Raw genomic sequence first — 15,301 nt, forward strand, 5'->3', positions numbered from 1 at the left:
GGAGAAGAAAGAATCCATTGTACTCAGTTCTTCTATGAAGGCAGTAGATGGGCTAATACAATGGGAAGGGTGATAGAGAAATGAGAGAGCAGGGGAGGGGGTGGGGTCACCGTGTATGGCGCACTTCTTGGGGACAGGGCTTTACATTTTGTTATAAGACTTTATCTAACAAATGCAATCAGTGTAACTTAATTCTTTGTACCCTCAATGACTCCCAAACAATAAAAAATAATATTTTTTTTTAAAAAGAAATGACAGGAGGGGGCAGCACAGGCATTTGCCACAGCGGTGTAGAGAAATTCCAAAGTGACTTTAACCTCAGCACCTAGTTTTGATTCTTCTCATGGTAAACACTCTCCATCACCCCAGGTCTCACCAATATAAAATCTTGCTAGGATGCTGCAGGGAGCACTTCAGTAAGGTATGATTTCCCACCCTGACCCTGAAGGCATTTGCCCAGTAACGGAGACATTCCAAATTCAGCTGGAGTCTATCAGATATGTTCTATCAGGTATGTTCTTCTGTGCTTTTTGAAGATCACTTGGTTGTAGGCGAATGGTTTTATATGTGGGTTCCCTATTCTGTTCCACTGGTCTTAGTCTCTACTTTTACACCAGTACTGTGCTATTTTGGGAATTGTAGCCTTTTAAATAATATAAAGTCTGGAACTGTTATTAGGTCCCTTTGGGGTCTGTCTCAGAATGGTTTGAGTGCTTCTGCTCTGTAATAAATAAGTGCTATTGTGACGACTTCATATTTGGGATCACTCCATCATCAGCTAAGCTGGGCTCATTCTTGGACTGGGAGGCGAGAACCAGGGGACATCCAACTTCAGAGGGACTTAACATCATGGTGCCGAAACCTGGGATTTCCTGCTGATTTCAGGGACTACGTCTAGCTCCAGTGAGGAAAGACGACTGAGGGACGTGTGTTTGTAGGAGGCCACCTTCTTCTATTTGTTGAAGGAGGCTTAGCTGCCTTGTCTTTATGGCATCCTGATTCCTGTTGCCCTGTGTCTGATCCCTGAACTAGCAGAACCTCTGTTTCTCTCCTCCCTCCCCTCCCCTTGGGAAGTGGAAGGTAAATTACAAGCCTCTGTGTATTCTAAGGCTCAGTCTTTTTCTGGTGTTTCCCAGCTGCCCTAACTGTTAGTTTGCCCCCTAACTACAAAAACCTTCCTCTGGATATTGCAACTTTGTATCACTGTGTTGGATCCTTCCTGGGCAAGCCTCTGTGTGTTTTCCAGGGGCACTAATTCTGAGTTGGTGGGTTTGGCCCTTATTGCTTTGCTAACTTGGAGGTCCGAGGAGAAGGTGGAAACATTGTCTTTAGTATGTATGTCTAAGCTAGGTTTAGGGGCTTCCCTACCCCCAAAGTCTGACAGAATGTCAGTTCAGGATGGGGTGGGGAACATCCCAGGGGACTCTTCACTGGACTACTCCCCCAGCAACTGGAATGGCTAAGTTAGAGGATTGGAAAACATTGGCTCATTTTTGTCTCCTGACTGGAAGGTGAGGTACAACACTAGTTTGTCTTGGTGTGATTTGTGATAAGTAGGACTAGTCCTTGTATCATTGTTTGGGTGAAAGCAGCCACATCATCTGAGTTGTATGTATTGACAAAGATGCTCATGTGTTCAATTTTGTAGGTCTTCCTAGTGTGAATGCCTGATTTCTTAGGTCATGGAATAATTGGATAAATGTAAACAAAATAGATACAATGTCTGCAGATTTCTCTATACACTGCTAGTGAGGGGCATATGGCATGCTATCCTAGGAAAACACAGAGGTGGGGGCCCTTCTCCTAACTATCCCTCTAGCCGCTCTGAATTACCTGCTATTGCATGAAGACATTAAGTTCTCAAAACACTTTCTTTTCATCTTTTCTATCACTTAACGAAGTTATAGCAAAATGTTTGTGTAATTATTCATTGAATGCCCATCTTCAAAAGCAAGCAGAAAGCCTTATGAAGACTGTGTTTGTTTCATTCACCTCTGTGTTCCTAGGATCCCACATACCAGAGTCCAGGCATATAATAGCTGCTCAATAAATATTTGTTGAACGAATGGATTGTCAACCACAGGTTATAGGAATATACCTATAGCTCGAGTCCACAGATAACCCCAAATAATTTCAAGTTTATGCATTCATTAACCCCGAGCAGTTTGATATGTAACTCTTCTGTGAGTAATTTCAAAATCTTGCCTTCAGCTCATTAACCTTATCGTGCAAAATCAGCATATTAGGTTTAAACCCCTAGTTCAGGCGTCCTCAAACTACGGCCCACCAAGGACATTTATCTGGCCCGATGGGTGTTTTTGCTGCCACTGCCTGTCCTGCTTAGCAGCCGACTCATCCCGGGCCCCACAGTCCAGCCCTCCGATGGTCCGGGGGGCCGTGAACTGGCCCCCTGTTTAAAAAGTTTGAGGACTCCTGCCCTAGTTAATGGAAGATAGAAGTGATTATCATTATCTTCATTTTTAAAGAAAGCAAAGAGTCATACATAGCTTTCAACTGCATCTTTGATTTCTGTTCACAAATGCATTTTTATGGAGGCTGATATCTCCTGGGCCTAGGCTAACTTTTTCAGCTATTTTATTACAAATCCATGCTAATTCACATAGCTATTTTTGTAAAGGACAATTCAGAATTTCCATTCTTAGAGTTTCCACCACACTTTAAAATTACTAGTGATGGAAGGTCTGGAAGTCTAAATGCATATGGTTCTGCATATGGGGTGAACCAGGGGGAGGATGTGTTGAGGAAAGGCATGAAACGTGCCCCGAGTGAGGGATATGTGTGTAATGCCGTCGAAGATAGAGGTTGTTTCAAAGTTGATTCAATGTATGGATTTGAAAAAAAGATAAAAAGAAAGGTAAAAAAGGCTATGAATGTGGAAATGTGTTTGGTTTTTTTTGTTTGTTTTTTTAATGTGGGGCTGGTTGAGCCACAGGCGCTGCCTTGATTTTTTTTTTTTTTTCCTGTAGTTTTTGGCTGGGGCCGGGTTTGAATCCACCACCTCCGGTATATGGGGCCAGCACCCTACTCCTTTGAGCCACAGGTGCTGCACTGGAAATGTGTTTTTGCAAAGAAAGGACTGACCACAGAGGAATGGTTTTGTGTGGGAACCTACATCTGGCTCAGGCCTCTTAGAGGGCCCCACCTGTGCTACTGTTTTATGTAAAGGGGAGACGATCACAGAGCAAAGTTCAAGTGCTACACTATTTAGTCAGAAAACACAGCAGGACAAGTGGTCCCCTAGGGTGCTCTGGGGACCGCAGCCAGGTGACTGACTCCCTAAACAGTTTGGTTCACAGGACTTTCTTATCTTACTTGGGCTAATCAACACAGGCCAGCAGGACCTCAAGCCCCCATTGTTCCTTGGGAAGATGTTAAGCAGGTGACATCAGTGTGGGGAGGCCACACCCGGGTGTGTGCATCTCTGCCCTGCACATGGCCCAGAGACTCCTGTGTTGCTGTTGAGGTGACCTTGGTAGTGTACTACACTGCTCCTTCTGCCTATACCAGGTATACACAGCGCTAACTGTGCAGAGAGGACGCAAAACAGCAAAATACCCAGGACTCAGCTTTCTGGAGTAAGCACTGATTTGGAAGAAACAGAGGTGAGATGACTAAAAACCATTGTGCCCCGCCTCCCACAACCATGGAAAAAAAGGCGGAGGACAGTGAGGGGACAAGTGCCCAGGAGTCACAGTCGAGACTCAATGGTTGTCCCAGGTCGGAGTCCAGGCTGTGCTTCAGCTCGATCCACTGTGGCTAGGAGGCCTCGCGGGCTGCAGGCTGCTTGTCTGGGTCCCCACCCAGCTGGGAGTCCACGTCTGCCCCACCTCCCACACCATGTTTCAGGATCCCAGGCACTCAGGGCCTTCTTGCTCTCCAAGGAGACATTTGAAGTGGACTCTCAGGTGTTTGAAGTGTGCCCTACATTCTCGTTAGCCTGGTCACCCTGCTGTGCAACAATGTCAGGCTTCTTCCTGACGGAAACTTGGTCCCCTGTGACCAACCTCTCCCATTCCCTCCTGTGCTGTCCACCCGACATGTCACAATCAAACTGCTTCTATGATGTCAGCTTTTCAGAGTCAACACACCAGTGACAGCGTGCTGCGCCTGCCTGTGGGGACCCGTGTGTTAGCTTTGTGTCTGCCTTCCACACACACCTGAACTTCACACTGTACCCCATACAGGTACACTCAGAAAAAGATACAACTTCTTTATGGAAAATCCAATAAAACCATAAACAAAATGGAGGAAGCATGGCTCGACCACCCCACACTCACATGCTCGTCTTGGCCTCAGGTCTCCTGGCTGGTCACAGGCATCACCTTGTTCCAGCAGACCTTTTGGGCCAGCAGGATGCCGCATATTTTGTGAATGAAATTCAAACTCCTCCTAGCGCATCCCCGCTGTCCCTGCCCCTCGTCAGTGGTGTGGTCCTCTACTACCTGCCCAGCCAGGAGGGAGTGGTCTTGTCTGGTGTAAGGGTTAACAAGAATTCTAACGAGAATTCTAATCTCCTGCAAGAGGAAGTGCTTCAAGGAAACCATAAATAAGACCAGAGACAGTAAAAACTAGTCTTTTATCATTATTCCTACATCCGCATAGCCCTCTGCCCTCCTATGTATTTCAACCTATCCTGTACTTAAAGCTACATTCCTTACCTAATTTAGTTATACTGTGATATATTGCCCCTCCCCATCAACTAACCCTATATAATTTGTATTCTCCCCTAAAATAAACAGCTTCTGCTCAGTCCCTTCCCCAGTGTGTCTGTCTTTGTCTTGTTTGTCTTTTCCTTTCATACGCCGACTCCCCAAACTGCCGTCGCCCGCCGGTCGGGAGGCGGCAGTCTGGGTCTTCCCTGAGCTACAGTGTCATCTCATGGGCCTCCCCAAAGGCTGCTGGTGCTGGGGGATGGAGAGGACACGGGGCCAGGCCGGGGGGTGAAACTGAGATTGGGAAGGTCTGGTGCGGTGGCAGTCACCAGCATGTGTGGCCTCGTGCTGTCTTGCCCAGACTGGATCCAAGGGTCCTCCATCATCTGGTGGGCGGTGAGCCTCTTATTGGGGTCTGGGGTTAGAATCTTTCTGAGAAAGGTTTTTAATTTCTTGGTAGTGAAAGCAGGTATCATATAGTTGGCGTTTATGAATGAACTTCCTGGTTCATTAAAGTTCCATGCATAAAATGGGAGGGTCCCGGCCACCATTGTATAGAGGATGACCCCAACGCTCCAGATGTCTTCCTTTGTTCTCACATACTTCTGCTGTTGGAAGACTTCTGGGGCCACAAAACAGGGGGTCCCACAGACTTTTTGAAAGTCTTACCTTCACTGAAGGATGTGGAAATGCCAAAGTCGGCTACTTTCACATTATTTTGTGAATCAAATAAAACGTGGGTCGGGCTTCAGGTCCTTGTGTACGATGCCCTCGTGGTGAAGGTGCTCTACAGCTTTCAGTATCTGCAAGAATATGACTCAGGCCGCCCTGTGCTCCATCCGGCCAAATGTCTCTAGTCTCAGAGCAAGGTCTCCACCACTCGCATGTTCCATAATTAGGAACACACTGTCCTTACCCTCTATGACCTCCAGCAGCTTGATGATGTTGGGATGGTCCAGGCTCTTCAGATCTCGGTCTCTGAAGAGATAGACATGAGGCCAGAAGCGTGCTGTTTGTTGATCTTGACTGCCACCTCAGTCCCAGTTGGAAGGTGCTGGGGCAGCTTCACCTCGACAAAGCTGCCCTGGCCAGTGGTTTCTAAGAGCTCGTAGTCCTGGAGGGCGTCCTTGTCCAGAGACACAGAGGACACCCCAGGCGCCATGGGGAGCCTAACTGCTCTACCACTCCACTAGATAAGCTATGCTAAATAACTAATCAGCAATAACTATACTTACTATGCTAAGAATACTAACAAACTATACTAACTAGGCAAACACTACTAGTAAAAGCTAACTAGGATAAAAATACTTTGTGAACTATGCTAACAAAACAAATAACATTACACTAAGAATACTGTCTGCACAATGCTAAACTACTCACTGGGATAACTGAGAGAACTATGATCAAGGAAACACACTATCTGAGGTCAAGTGCACAGGTCACCAAAAGAAGCTTCTCAGGCTATAAAGACCAAAGACCCAGGCCCAGACAGGGCCCTATATAGGTTTTAGGCAAGAAATGGACCAAATAGGACTGGGGATAACACACGGCAGGGGGGGGGGTTCCTTTTATGGGTACAAAAACATTTTCCTCTTGAAAGAGAAACAAGTGCTTCCTGTTAAATTGGTTGTAGAGATTGACATTTGGTTATTAGAAATTAAAACTTGGAAAACATTTCAGTGGCCTATTTACTTATAGTTTGAAAATTTGTGGTAACTGTAGGTTTTCAGAAACTTCATCGTGTCTATATGGGAAATATTCAAGTTCTTTTTCTTTAAATTTGATTGGTGTTAGAAAGATGCTACAAATAGCTGCCCTGGTAATACTATACAGAAGTGTTCTGGGGTGTGTGATAAGGTCCCTTATTAACATCTAGTGAGCTGCTAGGAAGATGACTCTCATCATCATTTTCCACATGATTGACATCAGATTCATTGTCAAAGATGGAGTCCAGACATCAATGGGCTGAAATATTCGAAGTCATGGAAAAATAAAAAGGTCTGTCTACCAAGAGACCAATATCCAAGAAACTGTGCTTCAACAATGAGGAAGGAATGAAGACATTGTCAGATATCCAAAAGGCATTTACCAGCATCCCTGCCCTCCAATAGAAGGAGCCCTTCTGGTGAAAAGAAAGGACACTACACAGGAACTCAAAGCTGGATGAAGAATACAGATGTCTGGTAAATACATGGACAGTTATAAAGCCTAGTACTATTTTTGTCTTATGCTTGATTTAAGAGACTATTGTATCAAAAAAGGCTATTATGAGTGGATGTTTTGATGTAATCTGGAGACACCAATAACTGAAAGAGCAATTAGGCAAGAGAATGAAATGAAAGGAAATTGAACTCAGATTGAAAAGGAAGGTGTAAAGTGATCAGTTTGCAGATGACATGATCTCATATGTAGAAAACACTTAAGATTCCACAAGAGAAGTATAACAACCAAAGCAAATTTAGCAAAGGTTCAGGTATATGGATTCTCAAGGGACACCAAATACACAAAACAATCTTGAAAAAGTATAAACATGGAGTCTTATACTTCCTGTTTTCAAAACTCATTACAAGCTCCTGAGTTCAAAACAAGGTGGTTCTGGCATGGGCAGACTTAGAGAGCAGTGGAAGAGAACACTGAGCCCAGAAATCAACCTGCTCCTGGATGGTTAAATGATTTTACAAGGGTGCTATGAGTGCCCAGTGGGGAAAGGAGAGTCTTGTCAGCAAATGGTACTGGGATGACTGAACATCCACATGTAGGAGAATGAAGATGGACCCTGGCGTGACACCACACACAAAAATTAACTCATGGTGAATTGAGGACTGAAATGTTAAGGGCTTAAACTCTGAAATTCCTGGAACCAACCATAGGAGGAAAGCTTCAGGACAGTGGATTTGGCATTGATTTTTTGCCTGTAACACCCAAAGCTCAGGTTACATATTTAAAGTAGGTAAACAGGACCACATCAAAATCTAAAAGTTGGGCTGGGCACAGTGGCTTACCCCTCTAATTCTGACACTCCAGGAGGGTGAGGTGGGTGGATGGCTTGAGCTCAGGAGTGCAAGACCAGCCTGAGCAAGAACAAGACCCTGTCTCTAAAAGTAGCCAGGCATTGTGGTATTCGCTTGTTGTCCCCGCTACTCAGGAGACTGAGGCAACAGGATCACTTGAGCCCAAGAGTTTGAGGTTGCTGTGGGTTATGATGTCACAGCACTGTACCCAGGGTGACAAAGTGAGACTTGTCTGACCAGATGATCTGGACATGCCCCAAACATAACCACAGGGCCCTTGTAAGAGGGAGACAAGATCAGAGAGAGTAATGGGGGGCCGGGGTGATGATGGAAGCAGGGTTGGAATGAGGCCAGAAAGGGGCCACCAGCCAGGGCGTGCAGGCACATGTGGAAGCTGGGAAAGGCCAGGGCACAGATTCTCTCCTAAACCTGCAGAAGTGCAGCCTGCAAACTCTTCTGTTTTTGTCCCAGGGAAACAGATTTCAGACTTCTGGCCTCCAGAAATAGAAGAGAACAAATTTGTTTTAAGCCACTAAATTTGTTATAGCAACAATAGGAAATCGGTACAGATAGTAATTTGCAATTGTCCTAAGTACAGTTGACTTTTACAGTGAGTGTCTGTGAGCTTCACTTCAACTCTGAGCTTCGATAGAGCCATTCATGTTACAAGATTCTGATTCTGGTTCTGTGTCATGTTCTGTGGGTGGTTAAATTCGTGTGTCCAAAGTTGGGAAACTTGGGTATGGGCCAGGTCTGAGGTCATCGGAGCTGTGTAGGGTTATAGAAAAATGCTTTCTACATAAAGACCCTTGTTTGATGTTCTTTTTGTTAGATAGAGTCCAAGTTGTAGTTGTTCACCTCATCCGGGAGGTGTGCTCTCCCTGTTAGGCACGTTTCCAGATCCCCCCATCTCCCCTCCTCTCTCCCTTCTCCCTTCTCCCCACCCACTGGAGTTTAATTCACTTTTTCTCTTGGGTGGGCGTGTTAGCTACTAGTTTTCACATCAATATTGAGTCCATTGGAGTCTTCCTTCTCCATTCTTGTGATACTTTACTAAGAAGAATGTGTTTCAGGTCTATCCAGGTTAATAAAAAGATGTAAAATCTCCATCTTTTATGGCTGACTAGTATTCCATGGTGTGTGTGTGTGTGTGTGTATATCAGTTTATTAATCTACTCATGGGTCGATGGGTGCTTAGTAAGGGCTTTATTACCCATTTTACAAATGGGGAAACTCAAAGGTTACTTTTTAAAAGGTATGTGTTCTTGTGTACTCATGCTTTGTTTTATTCAGTTAAGGTTCTGACCCATGGGGGAGGGATGTGAGGAATAAGATGGGGAGCCATTGTTTTTTTCTTCAAAGAGGCCAATATTTTCCGAGCATAATTTATGAAATAATTCATCTTTCCCATATTGATTTAAAGTGGTATTGAACTTTTAATTCAAATTTGGAACTACAAAGTAGGTACACAGAGTGGGAACTGTTAGGAGAAGAATCTATGTCTCACATAAAAGAATGTAAATGTCTTTTCTCTAGTTTATTTCTTCTTAAACCTGAAGTTTAAACTTTTTTTTTTTTTTTTTTTTGCAGTTTTTGGCCAAGGCTGGGTTTGAACCTGCCATCTCCAGCATATGGGGCCAGCGCCCTACTCCTTTGAGCCATAGGCGCCGCCTTCAAGTTTAAACATTTTGTCCAGGAAATACAGTTTCTCCATGAAATAAATAGCTTGCTTGGTAACTCAGAGAAACCACAGACCAAATTACCCTGAAGAGTAGTAATTCTTTTTTTTTTTTTTTTTTTGTAGAGACAGAGTCTCACTTTGTCACCCTTGGTACAGTGCCATGGCATCACACAGCTCACAGCAATCTCCAGCTCCTGGGCTTAGGTGATTCTCTTGCCTCAGCCTCCCGAGTACCTGGGACTACAGGCGCCCTCCATAACACCCGGCCATTTTTTGTTGCAGTTTGGCAGGGGCCGGGCTCAAACGTGCCACCCTTGGTATATGGGGCCGGCAACCTATCCACTAAGAGACAGGTGCCGCCCTAAAGAGTAGTAATTCTTAAAAGTCCATGGGAATTTCTGGGATTTAAGCTATCATTAGTTTACAAAATCCTACACCGCTGGTGAAAACAACCAGCTGCCAGTCGGATGGGTGATAACCTGATACAGGTTTCTGGGCAGCCCAGGGATGTGGATGGAAGGAAAGGATTTAATGTCAATTTAAGGCACTTTGTTAGAGCTGATCTTAGAGAATATCTAGTCTGAAAATTCTCTTTCCATTGTTTTTTCAATGAAAGAACAACAAAGGATTTATCATTGACTAAGCCTTTTTATGCCAAGCTGTCTTTAGAATAAAATGGATTAATTGATTTACATTTTTTTTTAATTTTTAAGACAGAATGTTATAAGCATCTTTCTGGTTCACAGGTCTTAAAAATTACTCCTCTTTTCTTTTTCTGAAAACACAGGAAACATCTAAGGCAGCGATTATCCCTAATTGTTCTCTGATTTCAGAGTTTGAGGAATCACATTGGGAAACAGATGTATAAAAAATAATTGCCACGCAGAGTGAATGCCCAGAGCTGAGATGGCTTCCCCGGGCCTCTGCTGTGGAAGTCCTGGCTGAGGCAGTGACTTGTCCACGCTGCTCCTGAAGGGACAGGAGTCTTAATCAGTAAGACATTTTCCAGGCCCGCCTATATACCTTATAATTGAGTGCCGGTAGATGAGAGCATTCATTGTGGGATAAGTTTAGGGTACACTTTACATTTGTGTGTTCTAATCATGTTACTGATTACCCTGTAATCCTAGTGTTACCGAATATTTTGTTCTCATTTATCAGTACCTAAGATGCAGATATTAAAATTGAAAGGCATCATTTGCTGCTTAAATCTATTCTGTTTCTTAACTTTGCTACTTTTAAGCCCACTTGTATAGGACTCAAATGCTGACTACTGGGGTCAGAGGTGGCTGAGGGACACTTTGGGAGGCTGAGGTGGGTGGATTGCTTGAGCTCAGGAGTTTGAGACCAGCCTGAGCAAGAGAGAGACCTCATCTCTAGTAAAAATAGAAAAACTAGCTGAACGTTGTGGCAGGCACCATAGTCCCAGCTACTCGGGAGGCTGAGGCCTGAGGATCACATGAGCCTAAGAGCTTGAGGCTGCTGGGAGCTGTAACACCACAGCACTCTACCCAGGGCAACAGAGCAAGACTCTGTCTCAAAAAAAAGGAGGCTGAGGGGAAAAGGAAGACAGTCAAAGAACTTGCCTGGCTTCCTCCTGAGGGTGTTCAGTTGAAGAAGGTGTTTGGAAGGGTTAGGTCACTGCCAACATTTGAGATCATTTCTGAGTGTGAGCGTCACCCTACCACCTGTGTGGAGTGCTCACCGTCGCGCAGCCATCTGGCCCTGTACCTCACATAGAACAGCATTTCATTCACATCTCAGTAGCGTGGTAGATGTTATCCCCACTTCACAGATAAGAAAATTAAGACTCAGAGGGATTAAGCATATTTCTCAAGATCATACAGCTTGCAGGATTTGCCCATATTCAAACCCAGGTTTGTCTAACTGAAGTTCATGTTCTAAAACACTGTTCTGTATGTACAAGGCTTTTTAGGTGTTTTATAGGGGTGGACTTAAGTATAATCTCTCCTTTTATAATTAATTCAACCCTTTATTGTTCCAAAATAAAACAACTACTAGTTTTCTGGATATCCTGCCAAAACTGAATGCAGATTTTTCTCTCCAAAATCTACAAGTCTGAGGCTAGATTTAATTTCCTCCATGAAGAATAGGTGAGTTTGACTTGGGGTCTATAGCACAGTGGTTAAGGTGCTGGCCACATGCACTGAAGCTGGTGGGTTTGAACCCAGCCAAACAAAAATGACAACTGCACCAAAAAAATAGCTGGACTTTGTGATGGGCACCTGTAGTCCCAGCTACTCGGGAGACTGAGGCAAGTGGAGTTTGAGGTTGCTGTGAGCTGTGATACCATGGCACTCTACCCAGGGTGGCATAGTAAGACTCTGTCTCAAAAAAAAAAAAAAAGAAAGAAAGAAAAAGAAAGAAAAAGAAAGAAAAGAAGGTAGGAAGGGAGGGAGGGAAAGGAAGAGAAAAGAAAGAATACTGCAGAGGGGCTCTGTGTCTGGTCACTGTACTCCCACTGTATACTTTGGTATAGCTTCGAGATTAGCTGTCCAGCTGCCTTCCTGTGGTCACCCAGGGAGTACAAGCCTGCTTTTCTGTCCTTTTGGCAAGGCCTTATGGTAACTCCAAACATCAGCTGGATGCCTTGCTAACTACTCTCAGTAAGGACAGCTCAGTTACGCTAAAACCAAATTCATTGTTTTCATCAGCCAGTTTTTAACATGTTTTCATAGAAAAACATCTTTTGATATCTTTAAAAAATCATGAATTAATAGATCAAGTTGGGTATTTTCATGAGATGTGTTTTAATTCAATCTTCTTCTAGGAAGCCCATAGCATGGAGCCTTGCAAAACAAAACCCCAACATTTAATAATACCCACATCGAGGTTTTCCACATCAGACATCAATGATCAGTAATTTCTACCTGAAAATCTGTGACAGTCACCTCTTTCACCTGTGGCATTTAATTTACATTAGTGTTTATTGGAGACTTCTATAAAACACTTCCTGAGGCCGTCTACAGCCCAGCCCCAGGCAGACCAGTTTACCAGGAAGAAGACATGCTGTGTCCTGTGGCTTTTAATAATAAAACACCATTTTGTCACCCCCACTTGGGGAATCTAACCACCTGCAATTCAGGGCCCTCTGTGGTTTCAGTCTTGAATAGTTTGCTCTGGGGCTACTGTGGGAAACTGGGTTGATACATTTGATACTTGAAAAGCATCGATTACTCCTAGATGGGGGTCATTATCAGCACAGCCTGGCAAGCTGTTTAGAGTTTTGAGTCTGCAGATCTGAGGCCTTGGAATCAGCGTTGTAAAAACTCCTCCTGTGGTTTCATCCTTAGCCACCTTTGTTACCTTCCTGTTAAGGGCCTTTTAAATGATCACTTTATGTAAAGATGCACAAAGTAACTTCTCTTTGACTTAGTCTTGGCAGAAAGTTTATCCTGATGAATCACGGCTCTTCCTTTCCTCCTGTGGCCGCTCTAACTCATCGTGATTTCTTCCCTTTGAGTCTGAGGACACTCAGAGAGATGAGTCTCACTTGGGCTTAAGGCAGTAGCTTTTCTTAGTCTGGGATTTTAATTTTTTTCCCCATCCTAATTACATTACAGTTGCTCTTTACTGTCAGATTAAAGATGTTATTGTACTCAGGTGTTTTGTTCTTACTATTAATCTATTTTAGATTTCTTTTTAAAAGTGGGTTGTGCTCTAAATAATAAACGAGATTTAGAACCTGCCTACCTGAAAAGGAACATTCTCTGCTCAGATAAGCAAGAAATACTTTTGAAACACTTTGAAGTGGATTATCTTGCATCATGGTACTGCTGCCGCCATAACGACAGGACCGTTTTTACCTGAACTGGTTAAGCTTAAGAAATTTTCCATCCCATTTGTAAAAAAAAAAAAAGGGTTCCCATTTTCTCTCCATGTTAGCCAACACAACTGACACTGGAATGGAACAACTCTTCATTGGGTGAGACAAAGTCAGAGGGAAGGTCCATTGTGTGTTGAGGGTGACACTCACGAATCTCTCTCCCTTTATCTCGGCTTTTGCTGGGCTCTGGGGGCTCTTCTGCCAGTGGGAACAAATGGCCTCTTTGGAAAATCTCTCTTCAGAGTCTGCGTTTCTGTCCCGGAACCCACTCCCCAGCCCTTAATATTTGCTTCCCTCCCTTCCCCAGCTTTCCTTCCATCTTATTCTCTGGCAGACATTTAAGAAACTCTTTTTTTCTTTCTTTTTTTCAGTTATTGGCTGGGGCCAGGTTTGAACCCACCATCTCTGGTATGTGGGGCCGGTGCCCTACTCCTTGAGCCACAGGTGCCGCCCTAAGAAACTTTCTTAAATAACTTCTTTCGTATTCTCTTTATGCAGCACACATTCTACATAAAAAAGATGCAGAGGCTTGGGCAGTGTCTGTGGCTCAAAGGAGTAGGGCACTGGCCCCGTATGCCAGAGGTGGCAGGTTCAAACCCAGCCCCGGCCAAAAACTGAAAAAAAAAAAAAAAAAAAAAAAAGCGGAGGCTTTGAAAATAACCTAGACATAGGTGTCAATTAGAACATTTTGGAAATAGCCAGCTAAGGTAGTGTTGTCTTTCATAATACAGGTTTCTAGCTATTAGACCTTCACACGGTGCTTCTTCAGTTTAAGTATACATTAGCACCATCCCAGAGCCTCTGTAAAATGCAAATGTCTGGACCCCACAAGCTCAGATTCCAATCTAGTAATCAAGGGTTGAAACCCAGGAAATTGCATTTCAGCAGGTGCCATAGGTGATTCTAATTTGAGAAAAGCTGGCGTAGGGTAAATTGTACCCTTTTTATGGTTTAAGAATCATACAAGCATGGTTTCAAATCATGTCATTATTTTAAATTGTGTAATCTTATCTTTGCCTCAGTTTCTTTGGTCACAAAGTGAAAATTAAAAAGTTCTTGAGTACGGGGTTATTTTAACAATCAAATGAAATGAAATACTCAACCACAACGGTACTAGCTGGGTGGAAAGCTGTTACTATCACAATACACAGAAGGTGCCACAAAATGTATAAACCTGTAAAGAGAGGAAAAAACGATATTGAAATTATAATACTCGAGTCACATTTGACTTCAGCAACTGCAGGAGGGGCTCAGCGTGACTTGTCACCATCTTTTGTTATCGATATATATTGAATATTACAATTTTAATACAGTCTCTCCCTTTCTTCAAATGTGTATACTTTTTTTAGCACCCCCTATATTTTCAAAGCTTGACTCAGAAATCTCTTGCTTACTTTTTTGAAGTCCTTGGAGAGTATTATCCTTTTTACCTAGCTGTCTACATTCTTGTCACCGTTCTGATTTTAGATAACATATTCAGATCTCCTTGTGTAATTTGTCCAGTTTGCCAAATGTAGAAAACACTGAATTATTTTTTCTTAAAGTTCCTCTTTAGTTCCCACCATATAATCATGGAATTCTAAGCCCAAACCCCTTTGCAAATAATTTTTGGCTAAACTATCTGAAAACTGCCTGCCTGATAAAATTAGAGGAAACTGAGGCAGGGGAGTGGCTATACCACAAGCCCAGTTTGATGGAGCCAGACTTTAATTAGGACACAGGGAACAATTGAGGGATAATCTCAGTGTATCATATAACTAAGCAATGAGCTTTAGCATTACTGGGCAGAGATAGAAGGTTTACTATTGAAGGAGCTGTGTCAGATAGAAATAGATATGAGTTATCTTCAAAGAAATGTATGTACTTCTCTATAATATTTCTACCTCAAGGGCTTTTAAAATGAGTACAAGTTTACTGTGGCTAACTCCTAGTGAATGATAGTGTTTTGTCATCTGAAATATTGAAGATCTGCCCCAAGTACACTGGCAGGAGATAGAATACCAAGAAGTTTCTGAATTAAAACAAATATCTGGTTCAGCCTTTTCCAGTTATTTTCTCTCCTCCCCCCCTCCTTTTTTTTTTTTTTTTT

At 43.4% G+C, this 15,301-nt stretch overlaps 1 protein-coding gene across 1 annotated transcript in view; it reads left to right on the top strand.

Moving 5' to 3' along the window:
• KCNMB4 (potassium calcium-activated channel subfamily M regulatory beta subunit 4) overlaps positions 1 to 15,301 on the top strand; it is a 75,886-nt gene that overhangs the window by 55,409 nt on the left and 5,176 nt on the right. The gene's annotated exons all lie outside the window — the stretch shown is intronic.

This window comes from Otolemur garnettii, unplaced genomic scaffold, assembly GCF_000181295.1.
Source record: "Otolemur garnettii isolate 467f Iridium unplaced genomic scaffold, OtoGar3 scaffold00143, whole genome shotgun sequence".
Classification (NCBI taxonomy): domain Eukaryota; kingdom Metazoa; phylum Chordata; class Mammalia; order Primates; family Galagidae; genus Otolemur; species Otolemur garnettii.